At 39.8% G+C, this 12600-nt stretch overlaps 1 pseudogene; it reads left to right on the top strand.

Moving 5' to 3' along the window:
- Window positions 1–10894: 10894 nt before the first annotated feature.
- On the top strand, window positions 10895–12316 carry LOC119625206 (acyl-coenzyme A diphosphatase NUDT19-like; annotated as a pseudogene).
- The last annotated feature ends 284 nt before the right edge of the window (window positions 12317–12600 follow it).

Raw genomic sequence — 12600 nt, 5'->3', positions numbered from 1 at the left:
TCTCAGACCACAGTGCAATCAAACTAGAACTCAGGATTAAGAAATTCACTGAAAACCACTCAACTACATGGAAACTGAACAACCTGCTTCTGAATGACTACTGGGTACATAACAAAATGAAGGCAGAAATAAAGATGTTCTTTGAAACCAATGAGAACAAAGACACAACATACCAGAATCTCTGGGACACATTTAAAGCAGTGTGTAGAGGGAAATTTATAGCCCTAAATGCCCACAAGAGAAAGCAGGAAAGATCTAAAATGGACACCCTAACATCACAATTAAAAGAACCAGAGAAGCAAGAGCAAACACATTCAAAAGCTAGCAGAAGGGAAGAAATAACTAAGATCAGAGGAGAACTGAAGGAGATAGAGACACAAAAAAACCTTTCAAAAAATCAATGAATCCAGGAGCTGGTTTTTTGAAAAGATCAACAAAATTGACAGATTACTAGCAAGACTAATAAGGAAGAAAAAAGAGAAGAATCAAATAGACCCAATAAAAAAGGGATATCACCACCGATCCCACAGAAATAAAAACTAGCATTAGAGAATACTATAAACACTTCTATGCAAATAAACTAGAAAATCTAGAAGAAATGGATAAATTCCTGGACACACACACTCTCCCAAGACTAAACCAGGAAGAAATTGAATCCCTGAATAGACCAACGGCAGGCTCTGAAATTGAGGCAATAATTAATAGCCTACCAACAAAAAAAGTCCAGGAACAGACGAATTCACAGCTGAATTCTTCCAGAAGTACAAGAGGAGCTGGTACCATTCCTTCTGAAACTATTCCAATCAATAGAAAAAGAGGGAATCCTCTCTAACTCATTTTATGAGACCAACATCATCCTGAAACCAAAGCCTGGCAGAGACACAACAAAAAAAAGAGAATTTTAGACAAATATCCTTGATGAACATCGATGTGAAAGTCCTAAATAAAATACTGGCAAACCAAATCCAGCAGCACATCAAAAAGCTTATCCACCATGATCAAGTTGGCTTCACCCGTGGGATGCAAGCCTGGTTCAACATACGCAAATCAATAATCGTAATCCATCACATAAACAGGACCAATGACAAAAACAACATGAATTTCTCAATAGATGCAGAAAAGGACTTCGAAAAATTCAACAGTGCTTCATGCTAAGAACTCTCAATAAACTAGGTACTGATAGAATGTATCTGAAAATAATAAGAGCTATTTATGACAAACCCACAGCCAATATTATACTGAATGGGCAAAAAATGGAAGCATTCCCTTTGAAAACTGGGACAAGACAGGGATGCCCTCTCCCACCACTCCTATTCAACAGTGTTGGAAGTTCTGGCCAGGGCAATCAGGCAGGAGAAAGAAATAAAGGGTATTAAAGTAGGAAAAGAGGAAGTCAAATTGTTGCTGTTTGCAGATGACATGATTGTATATTTAGAAAACCCCATCATCTCAACCCAAAATCTCCTTAAGCTGATAAGCTACTTCAGCAAAGTCTCAGGGTACAAAATCAATGTGCAAAAATCACAAGCATTGCTATACACCAGTAACAGACAAACAGAGAGCCAAATCATGAGTGAACTCCCATTCACAATTGCTTCAAAGAGAATAAAATACCTAGGAATCCAACTTACAAGGAATTTGAAGGACCTCTTCAAGGAGAACTACAAATCACTGCTCAACGAAATAAAAGAAGACACAAAACAAACAAATGGAAGAACATTCCATGCTCATGGATTGGAAGAATAAGTATCGTGAAAATGGCCATACTGCCCAAGGTAATGTATACATTCAATGCCATCCCCATCAAGCTACCAATGACTTTCTTCACAAAATTGGAAAAAACTACTTTAAAGTTCATATGGAGCCAAAAAAGAGCCCACATTGTCAAGACAATCCTAAGCCAAAAAAACAAAGCTGGAGGCATCACCCTATTTGACTTAAACTATACTACAAGGCTACAGTAACCAAAATAGCAAGGTACTGGTCTCAAAACAGATATATAGACCAGTGGAACAGGACAGAGCCCTCAGAAATAATACCACACATCTACAACCATCTGATCTTTAACAAACCTAACAAAAACAAGAAATGGGGAAAGGAATCCCTATTTAATAAATGGTGCTGGGAAAACTGGCTAGCCATATGTAGAAAGCTGAAACTGGATCCCGTCCTTACACCTTATACAAAAATTAATTCAAGATGGATTAAATACTTACATGTTAGACCTAAAACTATCAAAACCCTAGAAGAAAACCTAGGCAATAGCATTTAGGACATAGGCATTGGCAAGGATTTCATGATTAAAACACCAAAAGCAATGGCAACAAAAGCCAAAATTGACAAATGGGATCTAGTTAAACTAAAGAGTTTCTGCACAGCAAAACAAACTACCATCAGAGTGAACAGGCAACCTATAGAATGGGAGAAAATTTTTGCAATCTACCCAGCTGACAAAGGGCTAATATCCAGAATCTACAAAGAACTTAAAGAGATTTACAAGAAAAAATCAACCCCATCAAAAAGTGGGCAAAGGATATGAATAGACACTTCTCAAAAGAAGATATTTATGCAGCCAATAGACACATGAAAAAATGCTCATCATCACTGGCCATCAGAGAAATGGTTGTGGGGTGGGGGGAGTGGGGAGGGATAACATTAAGAGATACACCTAATGTAAATGATGAGTTAATGGGTGCAGCACACCTAGATGGCACATGTATACCTTTGTAACAAACCTGCACATTGTGCACATGTACCCTAGAACTTAAAGTATAATATAAATAAATAAATAATACAAAAAATTAGCCAGGCATGGTGGCAGATGCCTGTAATCTCAGCTACTCGAGAGGCTGAGGCCAGAGAATCGCTTGAATCTGAGAAGCAGAGGTTGCCATGAGCTGAGATCATGCCATTGTGCTCCAGCCTAGTCAACAAGAGCGAAACTTCATCTGAAAAAAAAAAAAAAAAAAAAAAGGAACGATTGAAGGTATTCAAAATAAGCCTTGGAGAATATGAGAATTAGCAGACTGGACGAAGTAGAGGAGTCAATGAAAAAGAGAGAAAAACAAAAGAAATGATATCTTCTAGGGGTTGGAAGCCAGGAGAATAATGAGTTTTAAGATGAGTCAAACTCTGAGTCCAAATCAGCTTGCACTCCCATATACATCTGCTTATTTAATCCATACAACAACCCTTTAAGATATGTCATTATACCCATTTGACAGATAATAATACCAAAATACAGAGAGATTCCTTGAGTAATCTGATGGTACACAGCTAAGAAGTGATAAATCTAACAGCAAGTCTCAACTACAGGTGATTTTGCTTCACACAAGACATTTGGCAACATCTGGAGATATTTATGGTTGTTAGAACTGGGAGTGGAAGGGAGGAAAGGAGAGAGGAGTGTGAGAGAATTGCTATTAGCAACTAGTGGATAGAGGCCAGATATGCTGCTAAATATCCTAGAATGCCCAGGACAGAGGAATTAAACAAAGAATTGTCTAACTCCAAATATCAGTGTTGCTGATCTAGCACATAGTCTTTCAAATGTGATGTTTAGTCTTTCCATAAGAGCACTCTATCCAAGATGCAACCAGGTTCCTGCACTAAGGCCAACATTAGACTAAGGGAGCCTTGACAGAAGTTTATAATTTTTTTTTAAAAGACAGGATCTCACTATGTTGCCCCAGCTAGACCCGAGCTCCTAGGCTCAAGTGATCCTCCCATCTCAGCCTCCTGATTAAGTAGTATTATTGGTGCGTGTCACCATGCCCAGCTCAGGAATATGTGTTTTTCGGTAGCACACAAAACTGAATAAGAAAATCTGGAAGTGGGACCCAACAGTCTGTGTTTTTAAAAGCCTTCAAGATGATTCTGGTATATTCCAAAGTTTGATAACCAGTAAACTTTAAAAAAATAAGTCTGATGAATTTGGCAATTTGAAAGCCATCATGGCTTGTTGAGTATGTACTTTTTGAGAAGGTGCTAGGGAAAGAAGTAAATGCTTCAGCTAGGCATGGTGGCTCACGCCTTTAATCTCAGCACTTTGGGAGGCTGAGACAGGAGGATGGCTTGAGGCCAGGAGTTTGAGACCAGCCTGGGCAACATAGCAAGACCCCATCTCAAAGAAGAAGGAAAGTAAGAAGAGGAAGAGGAAGAAGAATAGGAAAAAGAAGAAGGAGAAGGAGGAGGAGGAGGAAGACAAAGAAAAAAAATAAAATGCTGGGGGCAAAGGAATGAATGTTACTAAGGAAACGTAATTCTATCTAGTTAGGCTCTAGTGGATAGATCCTGCCTTGCGTTTACATAATAATATCCCTTATGTTTCCTCATCTAGTACTGTAGCCTGATTGCTCAAACGTAAGAAACATATCTTACACATTTATAGATTTCCCTTGGTACTAAGCACAAAATACCATGTAGTCAGTATTTAACAAATGTTTGATGAGTGAAATCAACCAAACTTTAAAAAGTCCTGCTTTGTGTTTTGGGCAAGTTGATATTTACCTTTACCTTCACAAGGCCTAGAACATACTCATTCTCTCAGCCTGATTCTCTGACATATGGGTCAGAAGTAAAGCAATCAAGGAAGTTCCTAAATAAACTTATTAGGATAGGAGAATTTGTAGATAAGGGAATAAATTCTTTCTGTTCATTCATTGGGTCAACTTTTAACCCATACAAAATTATGCAAGATAATTTGGTTATTTCAGTATCATAGCTATTCATTCTTAAGGAATTGCATATTTGCCTTGTTCTAGGGACTGTGCTGAGATCTGGCAATATAAAGACCAATACTTTATGGACCTTGCTCTCAAACAACCCACAGTCACTTAGAGTGAGAACATAAAAACAAGAGTGTATAGTTGTTTGAAGATCTAGATGGAGTTCACTGGGGCACTAAGGGTAAAGCTAGGTATGAGAAAGGGGATTGCTGGTACTCTAAAATGAAACAAATAAAAATCCAGTGAAGTTAGCTTACGAAAAAGTTAAGGATTTAGGGGTGTCTGATGAATCCCAAATCCAGTGATGCTGCTGGACTTTAAGTACAGAAACCAGAAAGTAGGGCAGGAGTTGAGGACAAAGGCTTTTTTTAAAAGATGGTCTTGCTCTTGTCGCCCAGGCTAGAGTGCAAGAGCATGATCTCGTCTCCCTGCAACCTCCACCTCCTGAGTTCAAGCAATTCTCCTGCCTCAGCCTTCTGAGTAGCTGGGATTACGTGTCCCCACCACCACGCCCAGCTAATTTTTGTATTTTTAGTAGAGATAGGGTTTCATCATGTTGCCCAGGCTGGTTTGAACTCCTGACCTCAGGTGATTCACCCGCCTCGGCCTCCCAAAGTGCTGAGATTACAGGCGTGAGCCACCACACCCGGCCGAGGACAGAGGCTTCTTACACAACATGGTTACTAAAATCCCACCACTGAAAGGAAAAACTTCATCAAAAAGATTATTCATTAGACAAGTTACAAAGAGAAGAAAACATTTGCCCCGCAGAAGAGCTACGGGAGGGCCTTCTAGGCAGGAAAGCAAAATGAGCAAAAGTATGGGAACCTGTACCAGCGTGGACCATATTAGGGTAATAAAAAGCAGCTAAAGGTGACTAGAGGACAGCCAGGAAAATGCTGGCAGGGGAGGGGTCAGTTTGGAGGGCAGAATTGAATGAATTGGCAGTGTAGGCAGGACATGGATCACAGAGCTATCAAAAGAGATCGGGGTGCTAAAGAGTTTTCAAACATGAAAATACCTGAATTAGATACACATTGAAAAAGTTGACTGGGCGACTGTCTGGAGAGTAGACTCAAGTAGGATGTGAGGCTAGAAAAAATGTTAGGAGGATGCCATTGTATTCATGTCATCAGTGGTGTCCAAGGTGAGAAGAGTGTATGTGCCCTAGGAGAGGGGCAAGCCTATCCATTTTAGTGGAAATCAGAACTTCAGAACTTCTTTTTCCTTTTTCTTCTTTTCTTTTGAGACAGGGTCTTGCTCTGTCACCCAGACTGGAGTGCAGTGATAGTCATAACTCAGTGCAGCCTCAAACTCCTGGGCTCAAGTGGTCCTCCCACCTCAGCCTCCCTAGTAGCTGGGACTACGGGCTCCACGCACCATCATGCCTGGCTAATTTTTAAATTCAGAACTTCTTTTGATATGTTATTTGTTATATTTATTGTTGTCTAAAACATTAAGGTTTACCAGCAGTACACGAATTAATACTGAGATCTTTCCTTGGTCTATGTGCGAGAGGGCCATGTGCTATTTATCCTGATGGCAGAGTGAAGAGAGTTCTGTGATGTAGAACCATTGACAGTGACACTCTTCATCTCACAAACTTTAGAGTGTCTATTTCAGCTAAGATGTTCCCAGTGAGATGGATGTATGGCTTATATTATCTAATTTAAGCTAAACTAGCCCTCGAAAAAATGAGCACATGATTTTTAAAAGATTCCTGCAAAGAGATGTTAGACTGTAGATGATATGAATAATTCAAGCACAAGGAAATGGCAGAGCTAACGCCTCCTCTTCTGCAAGCTGAAGCTCTTTCTCAACCACATCGTTAAAAGCAATGACCACGTAGATCTAACAAGAAATTGGCCAAAACAGTCTAAATTATCCATAAGTCTATGTAAAATATTGTTTCACATCCTTAAAGATAAACCTTATCCAAATTGTGTATTGTGCTGTGAGATGTCAGCTATTAGTTAGTGGTAGTACAAGGTCACCAGAATGAGTAAGATGTTTGAACAGCGAGGATGAAAATATATATTGCTACTTACAGCAAAATGAATGAATCTCAGAAACTTCACATTGAGAAAAAGAGGCCAGACACAAAGGAGGATTTGCTATTGATGAAATTTGTGTATAAAGTTCAAAACAAGTAAAACATAGCTGTGGCGTCAGAGGTCAGGCTAGCGATTATCCTTGGTGATGGGGGAGGAGAATGAGTCACTGGGAGAGGTCATGAGGGGAGCTTGTAGGTACTGGCAATGTTCCATATCCTGGTCCTAATTTAAACTACATGCTCACATGCTGTGTCCACTTTGTGAAAATTCATCCAGCTGCACACTCACAGTGTATCATCTTTTCTACATAAAAGCTGCCATTGGAAAAAAGTTTACTTGAAATAGATTTTTTTTTTTTTGAGATGGAGTCTCACCCTGTCACCCAGACTAGAGTGCAATGGTACAAACTCAACTCACTGCAACCTCTGTCTCCTGGGTTCAAGAGATTCTCCTGCCTCAGCCTCCCAAGCAGCTGGGATTACAGGTGTGTGCCACCACACCCGGCTAATTTTTTTTTTTATCTTTAGTAGAGACAGGGTTTCACCAGGTTGGCCAGGCTGGTCTCGAGCTCTCAACCTCGTGATCCACCTACCTCGGCCTCCCAAAGTACTGGGATTACAGGTGTGAGCCATCGCGCCCAGCCTGAAATGGATTTTAAAAAGTAAGATGTTTAACTAGTTTAGGTAGCACATATAAAAAAAATTACACAGTATTTGTCCTTTTCTTACTAGCTTATTTCACTTAGCATAATGTCCTCCAGGTTAATACATGTTGCCAAAAATAACAGGATTTCTTTCTTTTCAAAGGCTGAATAAAATTCCATTTTGCCTTTTGCATGTGTGTGTGTGTGTATAAATACCACACTTTGTTAATTCACCTATTGATTCCACTGATATGAGGCCATCTAAAATAGTCAAACTCATAGCAGCAGAGAATACAATGGTGGTTACCAGGAGCTGGGGAGAGGGAAAAGAAAGAGCTGTTGTTCAATGGGTATAAAGTCACAGTTATACAAGATGAATTAGTTGTAGAGATTTACCATATTGCATAGTACCTCTAAGTCAACACAGTCAACAATACTGTATTATGCACTTAAAAATCCATTAAGAGGATAGATCTCATGTTAAATGTGCTTACCACCACACACACACACACACACACACACAAAGATGCAAAGAAAGTTTTGGAGGTGATGGATATGTCTGTTACCTTGATTATGGTGATGGTTTCACAGGTGGATGCACATGTCCACACTTCAAACTGTACATACTTAATATGCTTAGTTTTGTGTGTATCAATTATATCTTAATTTAAAAAATAAAATTTATTTTCTGTTTTTAAAAAAGTAAGATGTTTAATAATTATCAAGAGCATTGACAAATTTCTATAATTCATGGGAAAACTGCTTTTGTGCTGTTAATAAATACAATTTCTAAAACACTATTGTTTCATTATCTCATCTTCTAAAATTTATATTTGAAATGTATAAAATATTAGACAAATAGTACATGTATTTAATCTCATAATGTCATCAAATCTAATTTATTGGAGAGTTTGAATATATTAGTTTGCTGAAGGTGACGTGCCATAAAAAGCCTACCCGTCCAAACAAGAGCTGATAAGAGTCTGAACTATGTCAATAGTATTGGGAATGAGAAGGGATGGAGAGAAGAGATGACAAGAAGAAAGAATCTGCAGGACCTGATAACTGATGTTTGGGATGATTAAAAGGAAAGAATCTCTAGTGTCTCCAGGTTTCCATGACGGCTGGTGATGCCCTTCACCAAGAGAGGAAACACAGGAAGACAATGGGTATGAGGAATATGCACACATTTAGAATGTGGAAAACACACCTCTTTATTGAAATCCACGACAATAACCCCTGGTTACATAGTCAGCTCTTAAAAATGATTAATACTTTATTTTCTAAAGCCATACAAAGAAGTGTCATTCCTAAGAGAAAATCTTAACTAATTAATGTTGTATACTTATGATTACACTGTAAGTGTAAGGTATAACTAGCAATGAAAGTACATTTGCTTTTGAAAGAAGGTCTAGGAAAAATTATTCTAAAATTGAGTGCTGTAATTATTTTCATAAGTATGGTAAAAAGTATGGTGTTTTATTATCAGGTCTATGAAAAAGGGCAGTGTAATTAATCATCAATTATATTCTTAAAATTAGGCTTCTTTTAAAACATAAAAGTCAAAGAAATGCATTTATTTTTAACTGAGGTTCTAAGAATATTTTTAAAATTAGCATCATGAAATTATTATTGGGACAAAAATCATTTGCATTGCCCACAAATGACCCCATTTTCAGTAATGTGCATCAAGTGTATTATCCATAATAAGACTTTGTCCTGGCTTGGCTTTTTTTTTTTAATCTAAAAAGTTTTAATTTCCTTACATGTATTTATCCAGTGTCCCTGTGCCTCATGAGGATAATTCTCTGGGAAATTAAGCCACAAAAAGATGCCTGCCTTTTCCCCAAGTCACAAGAGGCAAAGGAATAAACGACACCCCCAGGCAAGACTTCTTGGCGTTCCATGTTGCTCTCTTTACTACAGTAAAATGATTCCACAAAGTTATGAAATTCAAATGCAAGGCCCTTACATGTGTTAGAGGCCAGAAAAAAATATCCCTAAGAAGACAGGGGCTGGGTGTGGTGGCTTACGCCTGTAATCCCAGCACTTTGGAGGCCAAAGCGGGTGGATCACCAGAGGTCAGGAGTTCAAGACCAGCCTGGCCAACATGGTGAAACCCTGTCTCTATTAAAAATACAAAAATTAGCCAGGCATGGCGGCAGGCACCTGTAATCCCAACTACTCAGAAGGCTAAGGCAGGAGAATCACTTGAGCCTGGGAAGCGGAGGTTGCAGTGAGCCAAGATTATTCCACTGCACTCCAGCCTGGGTGACAGAGTAAGACTTGGTCTCAAGAAACAAAAAAGGAACATATTGGAGGAAGAAAGAGGAAACTGGCTCCAGCATTTAAAGGATCACTCTCTGCCATGATCTCCCACTCTTGTTTGAAGTGTTTCCTTTCTATTACATTAATTCTTCATAACTGACAGAAGTTTCCTTTCCTTCCTTTTCTTCCTTTCTTCTGCAGTCAATACCCTGCAAGGCATCAGGGATGTCAGCATAACTAGGACACATTTCCACCCTCAAGGAGCTCAGAGGTGAGTAAGAAACTTAAGATTTAGTCAGGGAAATATATACCTTTCATACATTGTTTTATTTTTTTAATAGACAGATAAAATGGTATGCATTTATCATGTACAGCATGATTTTTAAAGTATATATGCATTGTGGAATGACTAAGTCTATCTAATTGACATAGACATTAACTTACAGAGTTATCATTTTTGTGGTGAGAACATATAACATCCACTCTCTTAGCATTTTTCAAAAATGTAACATACCATTAACTATAGTCATGATGTTGTGCACTAGATCCCTTGAACATATTCCTCCTGTGTAACTGAAATTTCGGTTTTGCCCAACCTCACCTCCTTGTCACATCCAATAGCTCGAGCCTCAGATAAACACCATTCTACTCTTTTCTTCTTTGAGTTCAACTTGCTTAGATTCCACACACGAGTGAGATTATACAGTATTGTCGTTCTGTGCCTTTTACCTAACATAATGTCCTCCAGGTTAACCCACGCTGTAACATAAAACAGAATTTCCTCGTTTTTTCATGGCTGAATAGTATTCCATTGTGTTTACGTACCACATTTTCTTTATCCATTCATCTGTTGATGGCCACTCAGGTTGATTTCTTAGCTTGCTCCTGTAATGCTGCAACAAACAGGGGTGCAGATATCTCTTCAACACATGGGTTTCATCTCCTTTGGATACATATCTAGTAGTGGAATTGCAGACCATATGGTAGTTCTATTTTAATTTTCTTAAGGAACATCCATATTGTTTTCTATAATGACTGTACGAATTTACATTCCTACCAACAGTGTGCAAGGATTCGTTTTTTTCCACGTCTTCATCAACACTTATCTTTTGTCTTTTTTATAATAGCCATTCTAACAAGTGTGAGGTGATATCTCATTGTGCTTTTAATTTGCATTTGTACATTTTTTGGCCCAGGGAACATTTGGAATTTTTATTTTGACCAGAAAACTATGAATATTTTCACTTTGAAATCTTAAAGTACTGATAGATTGGCATCTTAAAAGCGAATGCTGCTTGGAAGAGGTGGCCATGCTGCTGCTTTGGCCCAGGGCCTCCCCGACTGGCCTGCGCCAAGGCCTGGCCTGGTCCTCAAGCTGCCTAGGGGCCAGCCTGCCTGCACCGAGACCTGCACTCCTTCCTGTGGCTGTGTCTGCAACTTGACTGCACGCCCGACATCTGGGTGCTGCAGGACGGGAGTGCCTGGCTCACACCTTTCATGCCTGCCGTCACTCGTCACTCCCGCGTGGCCTCCTCACTGCGTTGCCTCCTTGAGCCGCTGCCGGTTTACCCTGACTTGGCCAAGGTGGTGGGCTGCCAGTGGTCATCTCTGTCAGTTGCAGCTGAGTTTCTTATCAAAAGAAATGTGGTTGGCACCCTCACAGTTCTACGAAATAAGAAGACTTGAAAACTTGGCCTCTCTCCCTGACTTGCACAAATTTTGTTTGGATGGTGCATTAGAAGGATAGGAAAGATGCCGGGCGCGGTGGCTCAAGCCTGTAATCCCAGCACTTTGGGAGGCCGAGACGGGCGGATCACGAGGTCAGGAGATCGAGACCATCCTGGCTAACACGGTGAAACCCCGTTTCTACTAAAAAGTACAAAAAACTAGCCGGGCGAGGTGGCGGGCGCCTGTAGTCCCAGCTACTCCGGAGGCTGAGGCAGGAGAATGGCGTAAACCCAGGAGGAGGAGCTTGCGGTGAGCAGAGATCCGGCCACTGCACTCCAGCCTGGGTGACAGAGCCAGACTCTGTCTCAAAAAAAAAAAAAAAAAAAAAAAAAAAGAAGGATAGGAAAGATGAATGCCCATCACCTTGTTAACTGCTGACGGGAGGCTCCAGCTTTTTCCAATTGATGAGCTACACTTGGAAGATTCAGACTTTTTAGAAAATCTTTTGTCTACTGAAAAAAAGTCTGGGCCGGGTGCGGTGACTCATGCTTGTAATTCCCGCACTTTGGGAGGCCGAGGCGGGTGAATCACTTGAGGTCATGAGTTCGAGACCAGCCTGGCCAACATGGCGAAACCCTGTCTCTACTAAAAATACAAAAATTAGCCAGGCGTGGTGGCAGACGCCTATAGTCGCAGCAGGAGAATTGCTCGAACCTGGGAGGCGGACCTTGCAGTGAGCCGAGATGGCGCCACTGCACTCTAGCCTGGGCGACAGAGCGAGACTCCATCTCAAACAAACAAACAAACAAACAAAAGGCTGAAGAAATCATGAAGGAAGGCAAGCAATTTCACCGAATAGTGATATCCAATCACCATCTGTATGATATCTACGTGACTGTTCAAAGTGTAAACACGTTTATCCCGAGAACTCCTTAGTAAGAAAGAGCCATTTGTAGGGTGCCCATGCTGGTTTGTAAACTGGCTAACTTGGAGTCCTTGTGAATAATGAGGGTTGAATTTCAACTTGCTCAAAACGTAAGGAATTTTGTGCCTATAAAAGTTATTATAATGTGCTATTTCTTATTTCAAATGTTTTAGGGAGCTATCTTGCTTATTTTATTCTTTAAACCTTACAGTGTGCCACATGTATAAAGTTTATAAAGTGTTAATGATCTTGTTAACCAAAATAAGAAAAAAATGTCACAAGGGTTCCCACTCCTGTATTGTTTTATTATCTCAA

The sequence above is a fragment of the Chlorocebus sabaeus genome, chromosome 13 (genome assembly GCF_047675955.1).
Source record: "Chlorocebus sabaeus isolate Y175 chromosome 13, mChlSab1.0.hap1, whole genome shotgun sequence".
In the NCBI taxonomy this organism is placed as follows: domain Eukaryota; kingdom Metazoa; phylum Chordata; class Mammalia; order Primates; family Cercopithecidae; genus Chlorocebus; species Chlorocebus sabaeus.
This window is presented reverse-complemented; position numbering and strand designations above follow the sequence as displayed.